The sequence below is a fragment of the Equus quagga genome, chromosome 1, assembly GCF_021613505.1.
Source record: "Equus quagga isolate Etosha38 chromosome 1, UCLA_HA_Equagga_1.0, whole genome shotgun sequence".
NCBI classification, from domain to species: domain Eukaryota; kingdom Metazoa; phylum Chordata; class Mammalia; order Perissodactyla; family Equidae; genus Equus; species Equus quagga.
In genome coordinates this window covers 75,835,862-75,850,377 of record NC_060267.1, presented here as the reverse complement: position 1 = coordinate 75,850,377, position 14,516 = coordinate 75,835,862, and the positions used below count along the sequence as shown (strand labels likewise).

The following is a 14,516-nucleotide window of genomic DNA, read 5'->3' as shown; positions in this document are numbered from 1 at the left end:
ATGATCTACTTACTTGTCCTGAATAAATTTAGCACTTTGACACTTGTATGCCTTTTGGGCTCGTGTCATTCCCTGTAATTTCTTTTTTCCTCCATTTTCTGCGTATGTGCAGATCTTGCCATTATTTATTCAACATTTATCATGCACTTGAAATGTGTCAGAACTAGGAGAAAGTTAAAACATGGTCCTTGTTCTTTTGAGTTTACAATCTGGCTCACTGAGGCTTAGTTAAAATGCTACCTCTTCCCTGAGGTTTTCCTTGAATCCTTGACAGAAGAAAACTCTCTTTTCTGAATTTCTCTAGCAATCTTCTCTTATGGAAAATCTGACTTACAGTTCTTAAAATACAAGATCAAAAATACCATATATATACAGCAAGTTCCTTGACGGCAAGTAACTAATTTCTACCTCCTTACCGCATCTGGAAGAACACTCAATAAATATTCATTCATTCAAAAAGTGTTTAATTCTGGCACCGGCATGGTGGTGCAGCGGTTAAGTTCTCACGTTCCGCTTCTCAGTGGCCCGGGGTTCGCTGGTTTGGATCCCGGGTGCGGACATGGCACCGCTTGGCATGCCATGCTGTGGTAGGTGTCCGACATATAAAGTAGAGGAAGATGGGCATGGACGTTAGCTCAGGGCCAGGCGTCCTCAGCAAAAAAGAGGCAGACTGGCAGTAGTTAGTGCAGGGCTAATCTTCCTCAAAAAAAAAAAAAAAAAAAACCCCAAAAAGTATTTAATTCTTACAATATCCATGTAGGTTTCAACACCTACTCACAAGGAGCCAGGTACAAAAAGCCCAGATTTTTGCCTTTGTGGAGCTTACTCTAAAAGCAAACAATTTTAAACATGCAAACAAATAAATATGTATAGGTATATATAATCACAAATTGTGACAGGTGGTACTGTGGCAGAGAATAAAAGTGAACGAACTAATTTATATGGAGGCGGGCAGGTGGAGAGAGAAAGAGAGAAGCCCCCTCTAAGGAGGTAACATTTAAACACACCGATAGATTAGTGGAGTTGAGTAGAAAGGGAAGGGAACAGCATCCCTGAGGCAAAAGAAAAAATCGAGGTCATTCAAGGTCAGCATGAATAGAACAGTACACTGAGTGAGAGAAAGAGAAGCCAAAGAGGTTGAAGAGAGAGCAGAAAGGGTATCAGTTAAGAAGGTCTTCCAGATCATTTTAAGGAGACTAAATTTTATTACAAGGGCAACTGGAAGCTATTTAGGGGTAATAAGCAGGAGAGTGATATGATCAGATTCACATTTTGATAGAGTACTTTGGCTGCTGTGTAGCATAACTGGCCTTTATTTGTTCTTCCCTATTAATAGTTCCTGCTCAAGTTATTCTGTGAGGCATTCATAGAAGGGAAAAAAAAAATCCTTACAGAGCCAGGGGTATAATTCTTTAATCTCTGAGAATCCAGAAAGATATCTGCTAAAATTTTAGAAGGATTAGGAGAAACTTCTAATTTCTGGGTTATAAAACGGTTTGATGGGCAAAACCGAAGAATATGCTACCAGGACTATCCTGGATTGTAAGAGCTTCTAAAGTCATATGCCACTCTTTGTAGGTGAGAGTTAAGCTTACAGAAGATAGTTAAGAGCTTGAGTTTGGAGTCAGATGGTATTCAAATTCTGGCTCTGCTAATTTCTAGCTGAGTGTCCTGGTGACATTTCCTATAAAAGTGCCAGGGCAGCAGGTACTATGTATAGAGGCTGCTAAAGGGGCTGTGTCCAGATTTCAAAAGCACTTGGGTAAATGACTCAATTTGCTAGTTGCTCAATAAATTAAAAAAATATGGTGAAGGTAGACTAAGCTCCCCGTGGAGACATGGACAACAGACTATAAGACACATGGCACGTGCTTAATAGATTTCTATTGGATTATACAATCTGTACTATACATGGAAACCTTTGACAGTGATATAAACAAATCCCACTTTTCACTCATACCTCCTCAAAACATTAGCAATAAATCCTGAATTTATGTGACTCCAATTTTTAATGCCTTGTTTTAGGGACAGTGGAAAATACACTAGACTGAGTCCAAGATTTGGAATCTGGTCTATCCAACTTCATTACTCCGTGTTCTTTTCAGTAAGACATCCATGTCAGAGTTTCTCAATCTTGGCATTACTGACATTTAGGGCTGAGAAATTCCTTGTTGTATGGTCTGTCCCATGCATTGTAGGATGTTTAACAGTACCCTTGGCCTTTACTCACTAAATACCAGTAGCACCGTCCCAGTTGTGACAACCAAAAATATCTCCAGGGGCCTGCCCGGTGGTGCAGGGGTTAAGTTTGCACGTTCTGCTTTGGCGGCCCGGGTTCGCTGGTTCAGATCCCAGGTGCAGACTTACGCACCACTTGTCAAGCCATGCTGCGGCAGGTGTCCCACATATAAAGTAGAAGAAGATGGGCATCGAAACGTTAGTTCAGGGCCAGTCTTCCTCAGCAAAAAGAGGAGGACTGGTGGCAGATGTTAGCTCAGTGCTAATCTTCCTAAAAAACAAAAGAAAGTCTCCAGACATTGCCAAAAGTCCCCTAGAGGGAGAAATCACCCTACCTCTTTTTTTTTAATTTAATTTAATTTTTTTGAGGAAGATTAGCCCTGAGCTAACATCCGCTGCCAATCCTCTTTTTGCTGAGGAAGACTGGTCCTGAGCTAACATCCATGCCCATCTTCCTCTATTTTATATGTGGGATGCCTGCGACAGCATAGCTTGACAAGTGGTGCATAGGTCCGCAGCCGGGATCCAAACTGGTGAACGCTGGGCCACCGAAGTGGACTGTGAGAACTTAACCACTGTGCCACCTGGCTGGCCCCCACCCTACCTGTTCGAGAACCACTTTTGATCTCTGAGTTTCAGTGTCTCATCCAAAACTCAGGGAAACACGGAGATAACATCTGTCTTGTTCTCCTTCAGGGTTGTTATATGATTCAAATAAGATAATGAATGGGAAGAAATACTGAGAGGAACAAAAAAAGACCATATAGGGCCAGCCTGGGTGGCCTAGCGGTCAAGTTCGGTGTGCTCCACTTTGGTGCCCAGGCATGCGCCTATACCACTCATCCATCAGTGGCCATGCTGCTGTGGTGGCAGCTCACATGCAAAAAGAGGAAGCTTGGCAGAGGATGTCAGCTCAGGGTGAATCCTCCTCAGCAAAAAAAACAACCAAAAAAGCAAAAACAAGGTCATATAACATATGTAAAAGCATTATTATTACTCTGTGAATTATTATTATGCTCTGTGAGTGCTCAATAACGAGGCTGAAGAAAACTACGCACATCTTGTTTATAGAATGCATTGTAAGGCTTAGGTTAAGGCTATGCACAGTCTAATATATCTTTTAGGTGGGTCTTCAATACATATTTGTTGATTGAGTGATTCCAAGTCTGGGTCCAACAGTAACTTCATTACTTTTGTGGCATGTTCTTAGGTTTTTCTGCTGAGCCACAACAGTGTAGTATGTCTCCAAACCTAACTGCACTTGAAAGATAGGCCTGGATTAAACAAGAATGGCTACTCATTATACAGATGGAAAATCAAGGTACACAAGTTAACTGACTAGCCAAGGTCACGTGGCAGTCGGTCTGTTGGCAGTCTGCAATTAGAATCCCGATTCTGATCTCAAGTCCAGCGCTCTTACAATTACTCACATCACGGTACTTTCATCTAACTATCTTGCGTCCCTGTCTCTTCACACAAAGTTAACCATTTTGCTTTCCGTGGGCAATCCTGAAAAACTGAGATAAGGAAACAGAGCTGTAGTTTTGAGAGAGGCTTAGAAAGAAATGTAGACCTGTATTTATGGAGAGGCACAAGTGGGTATTCCCCACATATGGAGTAAACCAAGGTCAAGGTATCCACCTGCCCTGTTGAGTCTGAGGTCCCTGCCCGTTAAGTTGTCCGGGAGGAGGTAAACCTAGTTGTCACCTGCCTCCAGAGCAGTTGTGTCTTGCAACGCTTTATACCATGCTATGGCATGCAGTTTGTGCTAAAACTGTTACCTGCAGAGTTCTTGGCTGCTCTATGTCTACGTGGCTCTAGGCAAGGTGAGAATGGGCTTCACACAGCCTGAGCTCCAGGCTGTATTTCCGCATTCTGTTAAAATTCATGAAAGCCCCAAATGTCATTCTACTATATATTTTCAGGGTTAGAAAACAGAACTTTTAATGAAAAACTCATAAAACTGTCCATTTTTAAGGACATTTATTTTTATGGACCATTTATTGTACTCCTTTAAAATACCAGGTCATTTCTAATTATTACGCCCCTGTGTGAACATTCAAACGGGGAATCTTTCACAAAGAGTCATCATTCCCAACCACTGATTCAACAGTCTTCTGGATAATCCTCAGGAAACATGTGGATTGCAGCCCACCTTAACCTTTACCATTATTATAATTTGAAAGAACATAAGACTAGAAATCAGGAAATTTTGGTTGTAGCCTAGTTTTTTCCATTACATTAGTTAGTTTAATCGTTATGGTCACAGTTTCCTTAGTGAAGAGAAAGAATAACTCATCTGTATGGCCTATTTCAATTAGAAAAGTTTAGGTGTTCATAATATTGCTTCAATGAGACACAAATGCATACTTGTCTTTTCTAGATACATTCTGAATACTACTTGATATGCTTTACACATTCTAGCATTTCAGTGGCTTTAACACTTACTTATCAAACACATTTCAGAGCATACTTTAATATTACTTTCTAACAATTCCCAATTCACCGATCTTAAACAATCATCTCTGCTGAGAGATACCTTGCTGAAGCAGAAACAGCAAGAGCCCTCCCGGATCTTGGAGTCAGACTGCTGGCTGTCATAAAGCTGTGCCATCTCTGAAACTCAGAACAAGTTACTAAAACTTCGTGGGGATGATATAAAACTGGGATAATAAAATCTCACAATATTTTGAACATCAAACGTAAAAATACATATGAAAGTGTGACATTAATAACATATCTAGTAAATAATAAATGTTAATTACTTTCTTCCTAACTCAAGGGTTTCTCAAAGTGTGGTGCAAGGACTGCCTGAATCAGAATTATTGAGACTTTTGGCTAAAAAAGAAAATGATGGACCCCACTCCATACTACAGAATCTCCTCTCAGGGAATGGGGCCTCAGAGCTAGATATTTACTAAGCTATATAGGCAATTCTTACATACTGTAAAATTTGAGAACCACAGTTCTGAACTATAGAGGTGTATACATAATATCTATAGCACAGAGGATTTAAGGACTGGATGTTTAACAAGTGAGAGCTTAAAAAAAAAGAAAAAGAAAAAAAGAAAGTCAAAATTCAACTAGGAACTAAAATAAAACATGTGCTTATTTTGGTATTCCAAAAGGGCACAGAGCTGGCCTAATCTAACTTAAAATTTACACATACCACCATCTAATAATCAAATAACCTTCTAGGCTAACAAATGGCTGATCTTTGGGATTTGAGAGAGGTTTTTTTCACTCACTGTGTGAATAAAATCTCTAAATTCCAGACGAAGTGGAAATGACACATCTTCTGCAGTTCTATTTTTCTAGATTAGTTGGGAAAGGCAGGAATTGAACTACCAGAAAGACTTCAAACAGGAAATGCACTGTTTGCTGACTTAAAAAAAAAAAAAACCCTCTGTGTGGAGAGATTGTGGGATGTAGTTTTCGACATAATTAATGAAATTAAGATTTGCGCCCAGCAGAGCACTCCAGGATCTGTCCCTAACCATTCGCTCCTGCATTTCTGAGACTGGAGTTCAGTATGAGATTCTGATAGTCCACCAAAAACAAACAAAAAAACACGAGGAAGGCGTGGGCAGGAAAGATATTTTCCCACCAAAACAAACAAAAAAACAGGAGGAGGAAGCTGTGGGCAGAAAGGCTATCTTCCCTTTCTTTTCCATGGCGGCTCTCCAAGGGAGCTAGACTCATTCTCTAAGCGGTAAAACTGTACCTACTGGTTGTGGGCCCTTGGGAAAATTACTTAATATCTCTGTGCCTCAGCTCTAAAATCAGGATAATAAAAGTAGCCCACCTTATGGGACTGTTGCATGGATTGTTATGAGGCGCTCACGGAGGTGAGGGCATAGCGGTTAGGAGGGCAAGCTAGTTTCCTCTAAGATAGAGATGACAGTAGCACCTGCCTCATGACAGCGTGCATTTAAAGACTTACATAGCACGGTGCCTAAACACAGCAAGCCCTCGATATCCATTATCGTTACATGAATCGACTGTTCTTTCTAAACTTGGCAGAGGCACAAGTCCCCAAGTCCTTTGATCTAGCCTTCACCCATTACTCCACACCTAACCTTTGCTGTTCTCATTCTGGGAGTTTTCAGGGCGTGAATTCTATCCACTGAACCGCACAGGCAAGGACATCCTGCACCTACGTTGTGCCAGGTGGTCAGTAATTTGCTTCAGTTGATTCCAATCTGCATCTACATTCTATGAAGTGTCTTAAAGTTTCAGGCTTCTCTCTCCTTGTTTTCTAATTATAAAAGACGCTTTTAATGGGTGGTTCCTCCACCACCAAGCAATTCTCTGACCTTAGCTGGGTGTTCTACAATTCAACTCAATTCTGGCACTACCTGGAGATAGCACGAAATTCCACAGGTCAAGGGCTCAGTCTCACAACACTGCCCTTCACTTCAGTGGAGGTAACCTGTTGTTACCTGTGCTTCCGACTGACTGGCTATAAATCAACAGGTTCCCACAACCCCCTCTCCTTGGGTTCAATTAATCTGCTACTACAGCTCACAGAACTAAGGAAGCCCATTAACTCACTAGATTACCAATTTATTACAAAGGATATGACAGCACAGCAATCAATAGCCAGATGAAGAGATATATAGAGAGAGGTCCTAAACGAAGGAGCTTCTGTCCTCATGGAGTTCCCAGCACAGTGGCACAAGGAAGCATTCTGGTTCCCCACCCTAAAAGCTCTCTGAACCCCAATGTTTTGGATTTTTATGGAGGTTTCATTACATAGGCATGATTGATTAAATCATGGGCCACTGGCAATGGAACTCAATCTCCCCTACCCCTCTCTCCTCCTGGGAGGTCAGGGGCTGAAATTCCCACCCTCTAATCACACTGGTGGCTTCACTGGCAAGCAGGCCCCATCCATCAGGGATGGAGACTGGGGCTTTCCTGGAGCCGTGTCATTAATATAACAAAAGACACCTTTATAGCTCTCCTTAGGAAATCCCGAGGATTTTAGGAGCTCTGTGCCAGAAACCAGAAATGGGATAAAGACCAAATATATATTTGTTATAAATCACAATATCACATTTTTTCTTATTTTCATATTTCTAAAGTCATTTCACTAGGATTTGGGGAAGGAAAAGAGATGCACTCAAAACACCATCTTTTTTTTTTTTTGAGGAAGTTTAGCCCTGAGCCAACATCTGCTGCCAATCCTCTTTTTGCTGAGGAAGACTGGCCCTGAGCTAACATCTGTGCCCATCTTCCTCTACTTTATATGTGGGATGTCTACCACAGCATGGCCTGCCAAGCAGTGCCATGTCTGCACCGGGGATCCAAACTGGCGAACCCCGGGCCACCAAAGCGGCACATGCGCACTTAACCACTGTGTCACCGGGCTGGCCCTTATCTTTTCTACATTCTAGTTTTTTAAGTGTACGTGAGGGGTAGTAATTCTAGCCCTGAATTCTAAGCTATAACATAGCCCCATACACCTTGTGGTATTTCTGAAGCCAGAATAAGGAAACTCTTTTCATAGTTAGCTTCTAGAAAGCTTGTGGGCCTTTTACAACTTGTCCAAATAATAGGCAGAAAGAAGTCTAGAGATGCTTCTAGCTTGAGCTACCCAGCAGCAACTTTCCCTGGGAATTTGGTATTGCAGAAAGCTTATACTTGAAAAGGTAGGCCCTACCCCAGTAAGCTACATGTTAGGCCCTATAATCCTCTCATCTATAACTATAGGAGTTATAGTCCACAAGTGAGCCTGGTTATCTCCTGTCCCACAGAGCTGATCACAGCTCTCCCACAGACAGTCTATGAATTTCTGTATTCTAAAATCACAAAAGTCAACACAATCAAATTGCCTCTTCTAAATGTACAACTTCATTCATTTATAAGCTGGAGTTTGTATTAACCTAATATTCGCTTTGATCTTTATGATTTCATACACACAGAATGAGATTTGTGGGAACAAAAAGATACATGTTTATTTTGAGTTGCATCTTCCCAGGTCATTCCTACTGAGTATGGAATACTAACTCCATAGCTAACCACTAGTGTGTAGCTAAATAAATAAGGTTCCAAATTTTTAACTGCAGCACAAAGAATGGTAATGAAGCGTAAAAAATTTTAAAAGGGAAAAAAGTATATACATATTGTTTGTAAACACCTATGTTACCTCTGGGGGGCGGGGATACAACAAAGTGGTAACACTGTGATCCCTAGGAGGGGAACTAGTTAGATGCGGGTGGAAGAAGGAACATTTAAAGAAATTAAGTCCAACTCCTTTATTTTACAGATGGGGAAACTGAGGCTCATGTTATTGACTAATCATGCTAACATACTCTTTAGCCAACTGAACTCATAACATGTGCTTCTCACGTTACCCTTCTGTACACGAGGTTAACCACTCGCATTTCTCCAGAAGGTTTGCTGGGAAGCAGCTAAGCAGGAGGGGTTTCTGAGCTCCATATAGCACGTCTCAGTGGCAAATAACAGAAGCTCCTGTTTCTCTCGCCCACTCGCACCTTTCTGTACAAAGAAGATCAAGTGTACAACTGCATTCTTCACAAAGCTTTTAGAAAAGCTTTTATTTGTCTGGTCCGAATAGGACAACTCAAATTTGATATGTCAACAAACAAACTGAAAAGGTCTTTCAGTTATGCAATGATAGAAGGGGCTAAGTCCAATGGGGAGTGGATCTCCCAGCTCCTACACTCCATTTCTCTGATACCTTTTGTGTTGGCTAAACTACTTCCTGGAATAAAGCAATCACGAGATGTACCCTTTCATACTCCTCTTACTGGATCCTTCTACAGTCTTGACACATTTCCAATGTGCTAACTATGGGCGCTTTATTATGATTTATGCAAAGATTTTGGAGTGGTTTTTAAAAAATTTTTTTATTATTTATGTCTTTATTTTTTTGGAGGAAGATTAGCCCTGAGCTAACTGCTGCCAATCCTCCTTTTTGCTGAGGAAGACGGGCCCTGAGCTAACATCCATGCCCATCTTCCTCCACTTTATATGTGGGACGCCTTCCACAGCATGGCTTTTGCCAAGCGGTGCCATATCTGCACCTGGGATCTGAACCAGCAAAGCCCGGGCCACCGAGAAGCGTAATGTGCGAACTTAACCGCTGAGCCACCGGGCCAGCCCCTTGGGGTGTTTTATTGACAGTGTAATGAGTAGAGAAAGCACGGGACTAGGCATCAGAGGTATAGACATAAATTTGGCATGTATTAAGCAAATCACCTAAAACCAACGAATACTAGTTCCTTTATTGCAAAAGGGATATAAAAATACCTACCCTGCCAATCTCACAGGGTTGTGAGGATCAAATATGTCAAAATACTTTCTAATTCTAAGGTATAGTAAGTACTATACCTTAATTACTTAAGTAATATTATTAATAATAGCTTATTTATTCATTAGATGACAAAGTTAATCTCTGAAAGGAGATGTCTGAGTCACAGACAGGGCTCAGTTTCATGTCACTTAAAGTATATAGCCTCTTACAGTTTGATTTAAAGAACAAGCAGCTAGTCAGATACATACACATTAGCAAAATATTGCTTTAACCGCCTTCTTATTATAATCAAAGGCAGACAAAGGTCCCCCTTCTTAAACTTTCCTTTTTTTATATAGGATCTCAATTGTCTGGATCACGATATTGTTAGTTTGCCTGTGAAGAATACTAGGAATTAATTTGGTGGGAGGCAGAAACCAGAAAACACTTTAACTGTTCCGTTTTTACTCCCCCCTCCCTTTAATTAGTAACGGATGATTCAATGAAAACGCATTGAGAGAATGTAAATGAAAATGAGAAAAGTTGTTCAATACTTCAGATGGAGGCTGCATGGTGTGGCGGAAAAGTACTGCTAGGAATCAAAGACTAGGGTTCTAGATTTGGCTTTTGGTGGTAGGAGAGAGGAAGGCCCCCAGGGGTACAGTCAGCAGGATTTCTCTGCCTTTCATTTCACAAAGTGAAACTTCTAGGTAGCTCTAAACTGCTTCAAAACCCTATAAATGCTCAGCAGAGTTCTATAATAACTCTACTACCTATTTAGGGAAAGACAATACGGCTGAAAAAGGTCCTCTAACATTTCACTGGTTGCTAGAGTTTTGCTTTTTATGAGTGCCCTGGAAATCAGTTCTCATATTTACTTTAGCCACACAGGTTTCCATCTCATTACGCTGTATTGCACAAGGTCCTCAGCCCACAAAAGCAGGTTGTATATAAAAGCCTAGGGCCTTTTGTGTAAAGGAAAAGAGGTAGGGCGGACCCTTCTCAACCCTTTCCTTCTCTGCAGGGCTTTGCATTCCTAAGGATGGCCCCCTCCTCTGCTCAGGGATGTTACCTCAATCCTGAAATGATACTGCTCAAAGCCGTGGAACTTCAAAAGCATTTCCTTCCCAGTCTCTCCTGTAAGATTTCTTTCGGCATAAACCGAACAGTTAATGTATTAAGTATCAGACTCTTGATGACTTCTCATACCTAGTCATAAACTACAGAAAACTTCTGATTTTTTAAATGGCTTTATTATGCTAAAAAAGCTGCACGTGGGAGTGCAGGCCTCGGCAACCTGCCCTTCCCCTCCCCCTCCCTTTTCCCTAATCGTGCCTGGCTTGCTAACTTTCAATGGCAGGGTCAGCTAAGTGTTGCCTGGTCACTGACTTCTCAGACATCTTCCACTAGTGGAAGTCATCTCGCCACTCACTGCGAACATTTGCTTTTCCAGTGATAATTATGTCATCTTTTTCTCTTTTGTAGCACTTCTGGTGAGGAAGGCACAAAGGAGAAGCAGGGCAGAGCCAAACTGGAGCAAGGAGAGGAACAGACTTAAAGACCTTAGAGGGGTCATTTCATTTTATTCACATTCAGTCTAGAATCTTTACTTTTCTCATTTCAAAATTCAGATTATAATCCAAAGAAAAACTGGATTGAGGTTTTTAATAGATCAATATCAGTGCCCCAGGTAGTGTTTACCCTGCTTATCTCTTTCAATCCTCCTAACTCCACATTCTAAGGACTATTAGAAAAATGAGGTGGCTACTTACATGGGGTGGGGCCACGGAAACTTTTACTTTTTACTTCCTACACTCCTAAACCATTTGAATTTTTTTTTACATCAATCACGTCATTTAGAATAAAAAGTTCCATTTCCTACTGGGCTAAATACAAACTTGTCACCTTGGCCTTTAAGGTATTTGACAAATATGGCCCTGGTCTCTTTTACAATTTTAATCCACTACTTCCCTATGTGTACTGGCGTCTTATTCTCTTAGCAAACTATCCCACAGAACTCTCCTAACCAAGTGAGCTGATGACACACTAGCTAGGCCGACCTCCAACAACAGGGGAGCAACACTTCTGCTCTCCCTCTCAGGGAAGCTGTGTGCATATCGAGGGTGTCAGTTATGATTGTTCACAAAACCAACTTATGCCACTGTGCTTACTACCGTAAATATGTAACTGAATGAAGTATAAACGAGAAGAGAAAAACAGCGGCAGCAGCTAATACTGAGTACTTACTACCTGCCAGGTACTGTTTTAAGTACTTTAACTCATAAAATCTTCACCAGAGCCCTAGGAACTAGATACTATTATTGTCTCTCTTTTACAAAGGAGGAAACCGAGCAACGTGCCCAAGGCCTATACAACTAATAAATGGCAAAATGATTTGTCTCCAGCGCTTAAGATTTTAACTACTATACTACATAGACTCTAGAGTAGTTGTTTCTATGAAAACCAAGCTGAAAGCTTTGGGATGACCAGATAAAGACGAGGCACGCAGATACACTTACCTACTCAACTCTACCTGGAACGTGAAGGGAGCCATGGATAATATATAAAGAAATGCGTGTGACTACGTTCCAATAAAACTTTACTCACAGAAACAGGCAGCAGGCTAGGACACGATTTGGCCCTCACGCTGTAGTCCGCAGATCCCTGAGACCCACACGCCAAGAAAAGGTTTATGTGAAAAGAATGGCAAAAAGATGTTTACATTTTAAGTTAAAATAAAATGTTTAAGGTCTGGGTTAACTAATATCTGTATGAGTCCCTGCTTTAACTTACTTTTTCAGTTAACCAGTGACTGGCCTCAATTGCATCAAATAAGAGGGTGACTCTTGTAAAAAAACTCTGCGCCTTCTTTCCTGCCTTTGTGCTTCTGCCAAAGCCACTCGCGCAACCTGGACAGCCTTACTTCCTCAATTCCACTTGGACCCCCACTCATCTTCAAAGCCCATTATCTAACCTCACACCCTCTAACAAACTAGATAGGATCTCTTCTTCCTTTGAAGTCCCAGAATAATTAATTTCTACTTATGGGACTTACTTTGCTCTGTCTTCTATCACGGTTACTCACATACTTCAATATCCCAGCTATTCAACTATAAGCACTTTGAGGACAGGAACAACGACTTACATATTTTCCTATCCCAGGCAACACCCAGCGCAGTGCCGTATACATAGCAGGTCTTCAGATACTTCTTCAATTGTGTTCTGACATTTTTCTGTTTTCGGTGACTGAACAGAAAGAACATTACACCAACCCCCCCAAACCCATCTTTGATTTATATCCCTATCTCCACATCTAGGGTCTAACTTGGTTATAACTTTAAACTATTAGTTGTAAAATGCATTCACCAGCACAGATGTGTATGGGTGTACCTACATATAAAAATTGTCATCTCTGTAGCAAAACTGCCGACAATTTGAAAGGAATTGTTAAAATTGCTGCTTCCTGGTTAATCTTCAGGGGGTCATACATTTTATAAATACATCTAAAAGCTGTGTACTTAAGCAAAACAAGCAAAACTGCTTAATTCATACTTGAGATCAAAGTTGTGCCTTATTTAACCTCTGTATCCCCAGTAGTATTTAACAGATGTCTAGGTCTAATCCAGTCCTTTTATAAAGTTTAGGGAGCCAGGGCCAAGCTCAGAGTGAGCCAGACAGGCTGGGATGAAAATTCAGGTTGTCTGAATCCCAGTCCAATATTCTAATTCAGAAAGACACTGGCTTTTTAGGTGCGCCCAATCCTGCAGTTTAAAACGTGAAAGACAGAGGAAACCTCACCACCATCTTCCCCTTCCTCATACTGACAACCAGTACTAGCAGCTGTATTTCCACAGTGGTGATCTGGGCATGCGGATTTGCGGTGTCTCAATCACCAAAAAAGGCTGATCGAGATTTTACGATTTCTGCCTATTTAAAAAGGCTACTTACACACCCCGGATGAAAACACCCCCATTCAAGAATGCAAGATAACCGTTCAAATGATCAGTCAGCATTTTTTCAAAGTATTACTCAGATGTTTCAGAGCTGGGACAGGAAGGGCCAGTACTGGGGAGAGGGGTTACAAAGAGCTGTTACTTATGCGGTTCCTTCTTTTTTTTCCCTGAGAAGTAGCCAAGTCCACATTCTAACCAGAGCTACTGCAAAAAGTTCCTGTTATAGTGCTTAGCCTCCCGTTACATCATTGCTTTAACACTGTCAGCCTTCATTACTTCGACCATCTTAATCTGTAAAATAAACACAGGAAGCGGACAACAGTCCTCTGTCTCAGTTTAACAGAGGAATAATTTACTAACAAAAATTAGAGTTACATATAATATTTCTCGCTACCCTATTCCCCTCTTTCCCTTCCCGTAAAGCTTTAAACATTAGTAAAATCGTCTTCAGTTAACAAAAGAGACTAAGTAACTCAGTTCACAGCTAGTACAGCATTTTTATCTTTCTGGAAGCTATCTATAGAAGGTGAGAACCACTACTGGGCTCTTTAAGTCACACGGGGAAAAAAATCCTGAAAGAGTAAATTAAGGAATAAAGGAAGAATTACTCAATCGAACAAGAAATTAGCTCATTATGGGCAAGACGGTGCTCTGTGACACAGGAGACACCCAGATGAATAAAACTGTCCCTGTCTTTGAGGAGCTTACAATTTAGTAGAAGTACACAAACTATAATAAAAAGTGGAACAAGGGAAGTACCAAGAGGTACGGAGTTTTCTGGGGGAGAGCTACAAATCACTTGCCTTCAGTTTCATGCTAATAGATGACAACATTCAGGTAAGGGACACCTGTTGTGTCAACCTGATTGAGAGAAGCCCGGAGAAAAAGAACTCCAGTGAGATCTATGGAAACGGACGCTACAGTGGGACATTAGCTGCTTATCCACACCTTGGCTAAGCCAGGCCTAGAGACTGTGCCAAGAATTACACCAGGGTAACCAAAGAAACACTTATATAAGACACAGAGAGGGTGCAAACTAGAGGCAGAGAAGTCAGCAACAATTG

The 14,516-nt window shown here is 41.2% G+C and overlaps 1 protein-coding gene across 1 annotated transcript in view; it reads right to left on the bottom strand.

Moving 5' to 3' along the window:
• SLC31A1 (solute carrier family 31 member 1) overlaps positions 1–14,516 on the bottom strand; it is a 32,021-nt gene that overhangs the window by 16,581 nt on the left and 924 nt on the right. The window lies entirely within an intron of this gene.